The sequence below is a fragment of the Trichechus manatus genome, unplaced genomic scaffold (assembly GCF_000243295.1).
Source record: "Trichechus manatus latirostris isolate Lorelei unplaced genomic scaffold, TriManLat1.0 scaffold00050, whole genome shotgun sequence".
Taxonomy (NCBI): domain Eukaryota; kingdom Metazoa; phylum Chordata; class Mammalia; order Sirenia; family Trichechidae; genus Trichechus; species Trichechus manatus.
In genome coordinates this window covers 17,075,204-17,087,417 of record NW_004443986.1, presented here as the reverse complement: position 1 = coordinate 17,087,417, position 12,214 = coordinate 17,075,204, and positions in this window count along the sequence as shown.

The following is a 12,214-nucleotide window of genomic DNA, read 5'->3' as shown; positions in this document are numbered from 1 at the left end:
CAGATTACAGCCTAGGAAACCCTATGGGAAAGTTCTGCTCTATCCTACTCTATCCTATAGGGTCACTATGAGTCGGAATCGACTCAATGGCACGCAATAACGACAACAATGTGCGAAGGTGACCTGCCAAATCTGGGAATGCAGCCCACCTTCTCTATGTCAGTCCTTCAGGTTGTGGGGATTGGCCTCAGATTCTGGCCCTAGGCCAGCCCCTAATATTAGTTGGGCAAGAGTACAGCTGGAAGCCCCCAGCATTCAGCCTGCCCCACTTCTTTTCCCACCCCTAGCTCCACATTGTACTGAAAGGGATTTTGCACCCAAGCTCCATCCATGCCACCCCTCTGCCAAAATGCTGCCCCCAGCCACCACTTAGATCAAGTGGGGAACACTCCGGGGAGCAGTCCACCCTTGGGAAGATGAATCCAAGAAAGAAGCCCACCCGGGCACTGGAAGTAGGCTCCTGACCATCTGGGATTCTGGGTAACCAGAGCATGTTCTAAGGAGCACTGGTGGCACAGTGGTTAAGCACTTCTAACTGAAAGGTTGGTGGTTCGAACCAACCAGTCACTCCATGGGAGAAAGATGTGGCAGTCTGCTTCCATAAAGATTACAGTCCTAAAAACCCTGTAGGGCAGTTCTACTCTGTCCTATAGGGTCGCTATGAATTGACTCACGGCAAAGAGTTTGGAGCAAGTTCTAGAATAGGTGTGGGTACCTGGGCTCTAGGTAGGCATCCCCTTGGCCCCTTGGTCTCTTTGCTGCATAGGCAGGGCACAGCCAGAAGGGCACCTTCTAAAGCCTAAACTCTTTCACTTGGCTAGCTGTGGGTAAGTTGTTTAAATTATGTCTGCCTCAAGTTCCCCATCTGTTAAATGGAAATAATAGTAGTACCTACCTCACGGGCTGTTGGGAGATAATTGGTAAATGAGATAATTCATGTAAAGCACTTAGAACAGCAATAGCTAAGAGTAAGCACTCAGTAAATAAGAGCCGTGATTTTTCTGATTTTATACCTATAGAGTCAACTGCATTCACATCCAGTCCCATTTAAACACCCTCGCCATGGTGCAATTGCTGTAGCACCAGAGACAATGTTCTAAACCACTTCTGTCTACTAGAAATATGATGTGATTTTAAATTTTCTAGGAGCTACATTTAAAAAAGGTAAAAAGAAACGGTAAAATTAATTGTATAATATATTCTATTTAACCTAATTTATCTAAAATACCATCATTTCAACTTGTAATCAATATAAAAGTTATTAGTGAGATAGTTTACATTCTATACATGCATATATATATATAATCAATGTAAAGTTATTTTTGAGATAATTTACATTCTATATACATATATGTTAGCAGTCCAGCGCTTAACCACTGTGCAACCAGGGCTCCTTATATACATATACATATACATACACATACACATATACATATACATACCAAAAAACCAAACCAAACCCACTGCTGTTGAGTCGATTCCTACTCAGCGACACTATAAGACAGATTAGAACCGCCCCATAGGGTTTCCAAGGCTGTAATCTGTATGAAAGCAGGCTTCCACATCTTTCTCCTGAGGAGCTGCTGGTGGGTTCCAACTGCTGACCTTTCGGTTAGCAGCTAAGCACTTAACCACTGTGCCACCAGGGCTCATATATACATATATATACAGGCTTCAAAAAGGAGCCCTGGTGGCACAATGGTTAAGTGCTTGGCTGCTAACCAAAATGCTAGTGGCACCAACTCACCGGCAGCTTTAACTCAACAGCAGCTCCACAGGAGAAAAGACCTGGTGATCTGCGCCCATAAAGATTACAGCCTAGGAAACCATATGAGACAGTTCTACTCTGTCGTATAGGAATTGACTCGACAGCACCTAACAACAACGAAACTTGAAGATCAAGTGTTTACCATGCACAAAACTAACTCAAAATGGATCAAAGACCTAAATATAAAATCTAAAACAATAAAGATTATGGAATTAAAAATAGGGACAATACTAGGAGCCCTAATACTTGGCATAAACAGAATACAGACCGTTACTAACAATGCATGAACACCAGAAGAGAAACTAGATAACTGGGAGCTCCTAAAAATCAAACACTTATGCTCATCAAAAGACTTCACCAAAAGAGTCAAAAGATAACCTACAGACTGGGAAAAAAAATTTGGCTACAACAAATCCGATCAGCGTCTAATCTCTAATATCTACAAGATACTGCAAAACCTCAACAACAAAAAGACAAACAACCCAATTAAAAAATGGGTAAAGGATATGAACAGCACTTCGCCAAAGAAGACATTCAGGCGGCTAAGAAACACAGGAGGAAATGCTCACGATCATTAGCCATTAGAGAAATGGCAGATCAAAACTACAATGAGATAACATCTCACCCCAACAAGGCTAGCATTAATCCAAAAAACACAAAATAATAAATGCTGGAGAGGTTGTGGAGAGACTGGAGCACTTACACACGGTTGGTGGGAATGTAAAATGGTACAGCCATTTTGGAAATCGATTTGGTGCTTCCTTAAAAAGCTAGAAATAGAAGTACCATACAATCCAGCAAATCCCACCCCTTGAAATATATTCTAGAGAAATAAGAGTCGTCACGTGAATAGATACATGCACACCCATGTTAATTGCAGCACTGTTAGCGATAGCAAGAAGATGGAAACAACCTAGGTGCCCATCAATGGACAAGTGGATAAACAAATTATGGTATGTTCACACAATGGAATACTATGCAACAATAAAGAACAATGATGAATCCATGAAATACAGCATGGAGGAATCTGGAAGGCATTATTCTGAGTGAATTTAGTCAGTCGCAAAAGGACAAATATTGTATAAGATGACTATTATAAGAACTCAAGAAAAGGTTTAAACACAGAAGAAAACATTCTTTGATGGTTACGAGGGGAGGGAGGGAGGATGAAGGTTATTCACTAACTAGATAGTAGACAAGGCTTACCTTAGGTGAAGGGAAGGACAGCATACACTACAGGGGAAGTCAGCACAACTGGACTAAACCAAAGCTAAGAAGTTTCCTGTATACAACCAAACACCTCGAGGGACAGAGTAGCAGAGGCAGGGGTCTGGGGACCATGCTTTCTGGGGACATCTAGGTCAATTGGCATAAGTAAGTTTATTAAGGAAATTTTCTGCATCCCACTTTGGCGAGTGGTGTCTGGGGTCTTAAAAACTAGGGAGCGGCCATCTAAGATGCATCAATTGGTCCCAACCCACCTGGAGTAAAAGAGAATGAAGAACACCAAAGACACAAGGAAAGTATTAGCCCAAGAGACAGAAAGGGCCACATAAACCAGAGACTTCATCAGTCTGAGACCTGAAGACCTAAATGGTGCCTGGCTACGACCAATGACCACCCTGACAGGGAACACGACAGAGAGTCCCTGACAGAGCAGAAGAAAAGTGGGGTGCAGAACTCAAATTCTAGTAAAAAGACCAGAATTAATGGTTTGACTGAGACTGGAGGAACCCTGGAAGACATGGCCCCCAGACTCTCTCTTAGCCCAGAACTAAAAGCATTCCTGAGGCCAACTCTTTAGACAAAGATTAAACTGGACTATGGGACATAAAACGATACTCATGAAGAATGTGCCTCTTAGCTCAAGTAAACACGAGACTAAATGGGCAGCTCTTGTCTGGAGGCGAGATGAGAGGGCAAAAAAGGACAGGAGCTGGTTGAATGGACACGGGAAGTCCAGGGTGGAAAGGAGGAGTGTGCTGTCACAGTATAGGGAGAGCAATTAGGGTCACATAACAATATATGTATAAATTTTTGTATGAGAGACTAACCTGAATTGTAAACTTTCACTTAAAGTACAATAAAAAAAAAAATCAAGCGTTTATTTTACACATACAGCTCATCTCAATTCGGAATAACTAGGTTTCAAGTGTCTAATAGCCACATGTGGCTTGTGGCCACGATATTAGACAGTAGGGCTTCCGCACCACCTGGGAGCTCATTAGAAATGCAGAATCTCAGGCCCCTGCCCAGACCTACTGAATCAGAATTTGCGTTTAAACAAGACCACCCAGTGACTCTGTTGTTAGCTGCCATCAAGTTGGCCTCAACTCATGGTGATCCCATGCTTAGGCACAGTAAAGTTTGAGCAGCGCTGAGCTAACGCTGCTGGCTGAGAGCAAACTCAGAGCTTACAGGAAGCAGAAAGGGGTTCTCTCCTCTCACCACTCATTCTTTGTGCCTCTTTCCCTCAGGGATTTTCAGTGTCTCATCCTGGCTCTATTTGGGACCTCCCCAGAGAGCTTTGAAAATATGATACCTGGACCCCACTCCCAAAACTCCGATTTAATTGGCCCAGGGTGGACCTGGACCTTGGTATTACTTTTTAAGTAGCCTCACAGGGGATTCTAACCTGCAGCCTGGGCGGGGGATCACAGACTCACCCAGCAACCTTCGCCTCCTTCGGTCCTGAGACGTGTGAGGGGATACAAATCTCAACTTATATCCTTGGGGGCTCTGGGGTAAGTCAGGTTGAGCAGTGAAGCTTGAATAAGCAGCAAAATATCTGTAAAATTGTACAAATAGTCCTAATCGTGTCACAAACTCCCAGAAATTGATGTCATATGTGAAAACAGTGGTCCCTTTGGGAAAATAAGGCATTCTCATTTTGGATGCTGCTGTCCATTCCTGGTTGCAGTTTGCTGGCTCAGCTATCTACTTCCCCTGGGGTTACTGAAATATGAGGGGAATATAGGTTTCATACATGTATTAAGTTGTCCTAATAAAAGTGCCCATGTTCAATATATTAATATTGTTGGTCCTTTCCAGGAAACTGTTACATTCAAGGTACTTTTATTGAGCCCCTACTCTGTGCAATCCATCAATTGTCTGTCAGTTTGTCATACTGTGGTGGCTTGCATGTTGTCATGATGCTGGAAGCTATGCCACCAATATTTCAAATACCTGCAGGGTCACCCATGGTAGACAGGTTTCTGTGGAGCTTCCAGACTAAGACAGACTAGGAAGAAAGGCCTGGCAACCTACTTCCAAAAATTAGCCAATGAAAACTGTATGGATCAAAATACAATGTGTGTGAAGTGAGGTGGGTGTGCAGGGGAAGGGGTGTCCAAGTGTGCATGCATTTGCTTGCCTGAAAAAGAGCAGAGAAAGTCAGAAAAGGAGAGAGAAAGGGCAAACGATCCCAGGCTGTAACAAGCAGATCATCACCTGTAACTTAACATCTGTCACTCAGACTGAACCCTAGTATTAGAACTGTTCAGTGGTAACTGTAATTTGCAAAATGTATTTCTGCAAAAAGTTTCATGCTAAATTAAAGCAAATAGTCGAAAAAACAGCAGAAGAGGCAGAGGTAAGTATAACCAGAGACAAGCAAGAGAAAAGATGGATTTTAAAAGCTGCTTTGGGGGCAAATGCAAGGACTGGGGAGACATGGAAAATAGCTGTCAAAGGCCAGACAGGAACAGCACAGTGGCACTGCCCTGTCCTGTCTGGAAGAGCCACCTGGGCCGCCCTAGCTGGAAACTGACAAGCCTTCTGCAGAAAGAAAGAAACAGTTCCGTTTTAAGAGCAAATCAATTTGACAGCCCATTGGCCATTCCATTTTACCAGGTTGACTCTCGGCGTGGCTGCCTTGAGGAGCAGTTTAACAGACATGCGGCTGCCCGCTCACAGCTGAAGAGCCTCCCACGCAGAACAGAGGGTTCTGAGCAGACGCAGGGGTGGCGCACCTGTACCCTTTGCACACCGGCTCTCCACTCCACCCCTCTCTCACCCAGCGTGCAGCCAGCTGGTGGGGGCTCGCCCCTAGCCTATGTGGCTCTCTCGCTCACAATCTTCCATACCAGACCAGCTGCCCACACATCCTTCTGGGGCTGCAGACAGCAGTTTGTCCCATGAGACCGTCCATGTGAGCCTGTCTTCCCAGGCTCATCCTGAGGAGTAGAGCTGAACTTCAGCAGACAGTGGTCACCACCATGGCAGGCAAAATGGATACTTGGATCCAACGGGTGTGATTAAAAGGCCTAACTTCCTTCTCTCCCCATTTCTGGGCCCATCTCCCTGGAAAATTGCCTTGTTGATTGTGTGACACCTGGGAAAGCACACTAGCATGTTTCCCCAAATAGCTTCTTTGTGAAAAGACAGTATGTCAAGAAAGAGGGAGAGAGATGGGGGCAGGAGGGAGACTTCGCAGCTGACATTGGCGGGAGCTGTTTTCCCATCTTTGGAGGCTGCGAGGTCCTAAAAGCTTTGTACAGTTCTGCTACATGGTGGGTGAGCATCTGGGGCAGACATCAGGGAGTTGGAGCCTGGCGGTGATTCAGAGTTCAGACACACAGAACTCATTAAACCTGTGTATTTTATAAGGATGAGGCAGACAAGGGAAGCGGAAAGAGGATGACTAATAAAGAAGTAATTGTGAGGTAGAACCTGTGTAGGTTTGGAAGCCAGCGTGACAGCTCCCAGTGGGAGAGGGAGCAGACCTGTTATTAGGGTTGATGAACACAGGAGTCAGCCTCACTCCAAAGAGCACTTACTGTCCCCAGTAAAGCCGAGCCCAATGTCCCTGCAGTAGGAGTGAACCACACAGGAAGGAAGTGCTCTAGACAGACACAAGCTTTACACTGCTAGGGCATGGGCTGAAGAGGCCGGACATGTGTGGAAACTCACAGATAACCAACCAAACGAAAAACGAGAAGGATCAGCTTTACCACTGCTACTTCTTTTCTGAGGCAGTGGTGGCTCAGTGGTAGAATTTTCACCTTCCATGCAGGAGACACTCATCTGTTGGTGGAGGCTTGTGTGTTGCTGTTGCTATGATGCTGTACAGGTTTCAGCAGAGCTTCCAGACTAAGACTAGGAAGAAAGGCCTGGTGATCTACTTCTGAAAATCAGCCAATAAAAACCCTATGGCTCACAATGGTCATTCGGGCAGCGGCATTTCTTTCTGTTGTGCGCGGGGCCAGATGACAGCCAACAACAACAACCTTTTTTTCAGCTCCAATCTTCCACAGTCTATGAATACCAAGCTATTAATTATAAATAATAGCAATATAGCAGAAAATTTAGACGATTAAAGGGGAAATCCCTGATATTCCCACCTCTCTAATGGAGGTATTTTTGTTTTGCATATGCTTTCCTTGCTGTAAAAATGGTGTGGAGGTGTCAAGAGGTCCTCTAACTTCAGGAGGGTGGGGGAGATTGGCACCAGCCCAAAGCTGTTCCCATGAAGCAGAGGTCAGACATACCTCCACTCTCCAACCTTTTTACCAATTCTGACACCAGCTGTCCCTCCCACGACATACTCTACTTCTCTGCTGGGTTGGATAATTCATTGCAATGGCCACACAGAACTCATAGACAATACTCAACAGTTATGGGGTTTATCGGGGAATTAACGGGTTACAGTTCAAGATCAGAAATGGCTCAGGATACAGTTATTCGATCGGGATAGCCCCTTCTCAGCCGTGCCCACAGGTAGGCGTCTTCCTGGCCTTCAGCCTCTCGATCATAGGCCCCTCGGGCCTCTTGGGCCAGCCTAGCCTCTGCCCTGTTCGGTCAAGTTTTACAAAGCTCTTTAGCTTTTGTTAATTTGTTAGCTCCACCACAAGTGCCTGGAGACACCCCACTCTGCCAGCAAGTCTCCTGCCCAAAGGCACTCAGCTTTCTTGCTCCACAGGCCAGGAAGCCCCCTGTACCATCTCCTGCCAGTCTCCTGGTTCTGCTGCCTCTGCTGCCACCATTTCTTGGCCTCTGCTTCTCGCCATCTCTCACTGTCTCCGGTGTTACAGCTCTGTCTCTGTCTCCCGGGTCTAGGAGGTTCCTAGTGCAGAGATCTCAGGTCCAAAGGACACAGTCCACTCCTAGCTCTTCTTTCTTGGTGATGAGGTCCCCCAATCTGCCTCCAGGATGGCTGATTTTAAGCCTAGCACGATCCCCTCGTTAGGGCTCCATATACTTTATTTGCATGGTCCCACCCCCACAAGGGTGCCATGTACCTTATTTGCATTAGCAGCAAGCTGTCCAATCCCCTTGGTGGGCCACAAGCACCTTATTTGCATTTTGTTATTGTTGTTAAGGGCCATCGAGTTGACTCGGGCTCATAGAGACCCTATAGGACAGAGTAGAACTGCCCCATAAGGTTTCCAAGGAGCAGCTGGTGAATTTGAACTGCCGACCTTCTGGTTAGCAGCTGAGCTGTTAATCAGTACGCCACCAGAGCTCTTATTTTGCATAGTCCCACCCAATCATTGTGTGGGAGTCACAAAGACTATGACTAGAAGGGCCATATTAAATTTTTCGCTGCCCTACACTTGCCTTGCTCACATATACACATTTTTACAAAATTTTTATTTATTGTGCCCAGAATTTTATATCTGCTTTTTTCGCTTGTTCTTGTGTTTTAAGCATGTCCCAGCATCCCCACATATCCTTCTTATCGCAGATAATTGCTATAAAATAGTCCATATAATAGGTATACTATCATGTTCTAAAATATTTCTCTAGTCTATAAGTAAGTAGCTTCCTTTTTAAAAATAGCCTTATTAAGTTGTGATTGATATTCAATAAATTCTACAAATAAAAAGTGTACAATTTAAGAAGCGTGATATATGTGTGTGTGTGTGAAACCATCACCACAATCACCATAAAAGCATATCCATCACCTCCAAAACTTTCCTCATGCCCCTTTGTAATCTCTCCCTCCCCTCTAGGCCATTTCTATGTATGTCTTCATAGGCTGTGTGGTAGACAGTTTTCTTGGTGGTTTCCAATAAACCATGCCTCCTCTTTGATATACTATTATGTAGTCCCCTCCCCTTGAATTTGGGCTGCCCTGTGATATGTTTCAAACAATAGAATGTGGTGAAAGTGATGCTATGCTAGTTCTAGACTAAGCTTTAAGTGTACTACCAGCTTTTGCATTTGTACTCTTGGAATGTTTCTTCTTGGAACTGAGCTGACATGCTGTGAGGAAGCCTAAGCAATCATGTAGAGATGACCACATGGAGAGGAACCAAAGTCTTAAGCTGAGCTCCTAGCCAGTGGCCAGCACCAACTGCCAGCCTTTGGACCTTCTAGCCATCCAGGAACTCCATTCCACACCAAATAAAGAACTGCCCAGTCAATGTATAGGATTTCGAGAAATAATAAATTAGTAGTTTAAGCCACTACATTTGGAGTCGTTTGTTACACAACAATTAGTGAGTAAAATAGACTGAGAACATAACAATCAGAACAATTATTGTGAGGATGGTTTCCCATTGTTTGAGGGTCTTATGAAATAGTAAGAGAGAGAGATGAGACAGAATTTTTTCCAATCCATGTCACTCTCCAGTTACTACTTAGCTACTGGCTCCTTAACAGCTGCTTGACAAAGTGCTTACACTTGCTGCTCATCCTTCCTCACCTTGAGTTCTCTCTTACAGTTTGGCTTCTGCGAGTATCACCCCCTTGAAAATACTCTCACTAAGGTTACCAGTGAATTTTCATTCCTCATCTTATGACCTTCATCTTATGACCCATCAGTAGCACTTCTCTTTGTTATACACTGTCTTCTTTAAATTCTCTTTTCCCTACATGCATTGGGTGGGGCAGATATTGGTTTAGCCACATTTAAGAGGGATGGAAAAATAGTAGCTTAAAAAGCATAGAATTTTATTTCACTTTCATATAGACATTGGAGTTAGTATGTTGGCTCTGTCAGAGGCCCAGTTTCTTTCTATCTTGTTTCTCCAACGTCCCTAGGCATTCCACTCTTCTATATTGTCCAAGATGGCTATTCAACACAGCTGCGTTCCACCATTGTAAAAGGGGAAAATACAGAGAGAGGGCGCGGCGCTTCCATTTAAAAGGATAACCTGTAGTTGCATACATCACTTCTGATCAGATCCCATTCACCATAACTTAGTCACATGGTCATATCTAGCTGCAGTGGAAGTTGGGACATGTAGTCTTCAGCTGGGTGGTCATGCACCCAGCTCAAAATTCTACCACAGTGGAAGAAAGGGAGAATGGATATTGGGGCAACTAGCAATCTTTGCCGTACTCACCTATCTGACGACTCCTCAGTCTCCTTTGTAAGCTTCTCTTCTTGTACCCAGTCCTTAAATACTGATGTTCCATAGGCCTCTGTCCCACCCCCTGCCTTTCTCATTCTCCGTATACTCCTTTGTATTTAATATCCCCCAGAATGTTCCCAGTATGTAACCCTCTAGGACCCTCTTAAGGAGCCATGGTGGCATAGTGGTTAAGCACTCAACTGCTTTAGTAAAGACTGCAGTCTTGGAAACCCTGTGGGGCAGTTCTACTCTGTCCAGTAGGGCTGCTATGAGTCAGATTCGACTCTACAGCAATGGTTTGTTTTCTTGTTTGTCTGTTTTTAATGGCCCTCTTGCCAATGTGCCCTCTTCCGACTGCCCCCCTGCTCACTGCCCAGTCTCCTCATCACGTTTCTGTGGAAAGATTTGTTGTAACATTTGTCACAGCTCATCTGTAGACTGAGATACGTGTACAGAAAGGGAGAGAGGTTAGAAAGGGCTTTCTAAAACTTAGCAGAAATAGTTTAAAAAAATTTTTTTTTCTGTTTTGGGTTATTAAACCACTTCTTTTTTCTTTGGCATATAAAAGAGTAAGAAGAGTCTCCAGAGAAAAACCATATGGAGTCTGAATTCTCTGGCCATGGTTATTAATGGCCAACTTTTACGTTATGCAGTACTTTATAAATCCCTTTATCTTGTGTAATCTCCACAACAAATCCATAAGGAAGAGATTGTCCACATTTTCATAATGAGGAAAGTGGGGCTCAGATTGGTGAGGCTACCACCAGGGTCACACAGCCATCAGAGGTGAGGTCGGAGCTGAAGCACGTGTCACATGGGCCTGTGCTGTGTTCCCAGCTAGGTGCTTCCAATGTGGCTGGCAGGTTACCTGAAGGAACCCTCAAGAGTAGACATACTTAGTGGCCTGGTGGTAGGGGATGTTCATATAAGAATAGGGGACAGGCTTAATGCAGATCTGTGCAGAAGCAGAGAGAGTGGAAAAGGTTGGTAGAGATTACAACTAAAACCCATTTTTAAAATTGAGTTATTTGTCTTAGTATTGAATTTAAATAGCTTCCATGTCCTCCAAATAAGTCCTTTGTCAGGTATATATATAGATATAGATATAGATACAGATATAGATATAGATATAGTGAATATTTTATCCAATTCTCTGACATGGTGTCATTCAAAGTGCAAAACTTTTTAATTTTGATGAAGTAAAATTTATCATTTTTTCCTTTTTTTTGGGTCCTCTTCTAGGATGAAAACATCATGAAGTTTAGTAAAGCAAAAAGCAAAAATTTGTTTGGCATATGCTCAAAGAGGCAAAAGAAGAAAATGGACAAGCATGCTGCCAAAGCCATGTCTGTCCGAGTCCAAAGAATATTACAGAACAGACAAAAGTGGGAAAACAGATAAGCATTGCTGCCAGAGTCCAAGGAATGTTACAGAATCATCAGTATGTATTAACATTACAAATTGGCAAAACCATTGAAAGCTTCACCTTTTCAGAGATTGGCTAGAACTGCCAAATCACTGTGATTTTACATTTTGAATGGTCTTTCTTAATAATCATTGGTACAGGTTTCCATAAGGACAGTCAGGAAGATCTTCATTGGTCCAACAAATCTTACTATTCACTGAATGCTAATAAAAAAGAGAAGAGTGGAGAGGACTTCTGGGCAACAAGGTGCTATAGACAGAAGCACCATGCCTTCCCTTCACAGCAAAGACCTGAAAAACTAAGTCAAACAGAGACAAATGTCAATCCTGAAACCTTAAGTGTCAAATGAAGAGATAAAGAACTTAACCAAGCACCAAATGGAATAAGAAACTGACAGAGAACAGAGAGCAAGGAGAGATATATGCAGAGGTCCTATCTTAGTCATCTAGTGCTGCTATAATGGAAATACCACAAGTGGATGGCTTTAACAAAGAGAAATTTATTCTCTCATAGTCTAGTAAGTTACAAGTCTAAATTCAGGGCGTCAGCTCCAGGGGAATGCTTTCTCTGTTGGCTCTGGAGGAAGGTCCATGTCATCAATCTTCCCTTGGTCTGGGAGCCTCTCTGTGCAGGAACGTCGGGTCCAAAGGACACACTCTGCCCCCAGCACTGCTTTCTTGGTGGTATGAGGTTCCCATGTCTCTCTGCTCGCTTCTCTCT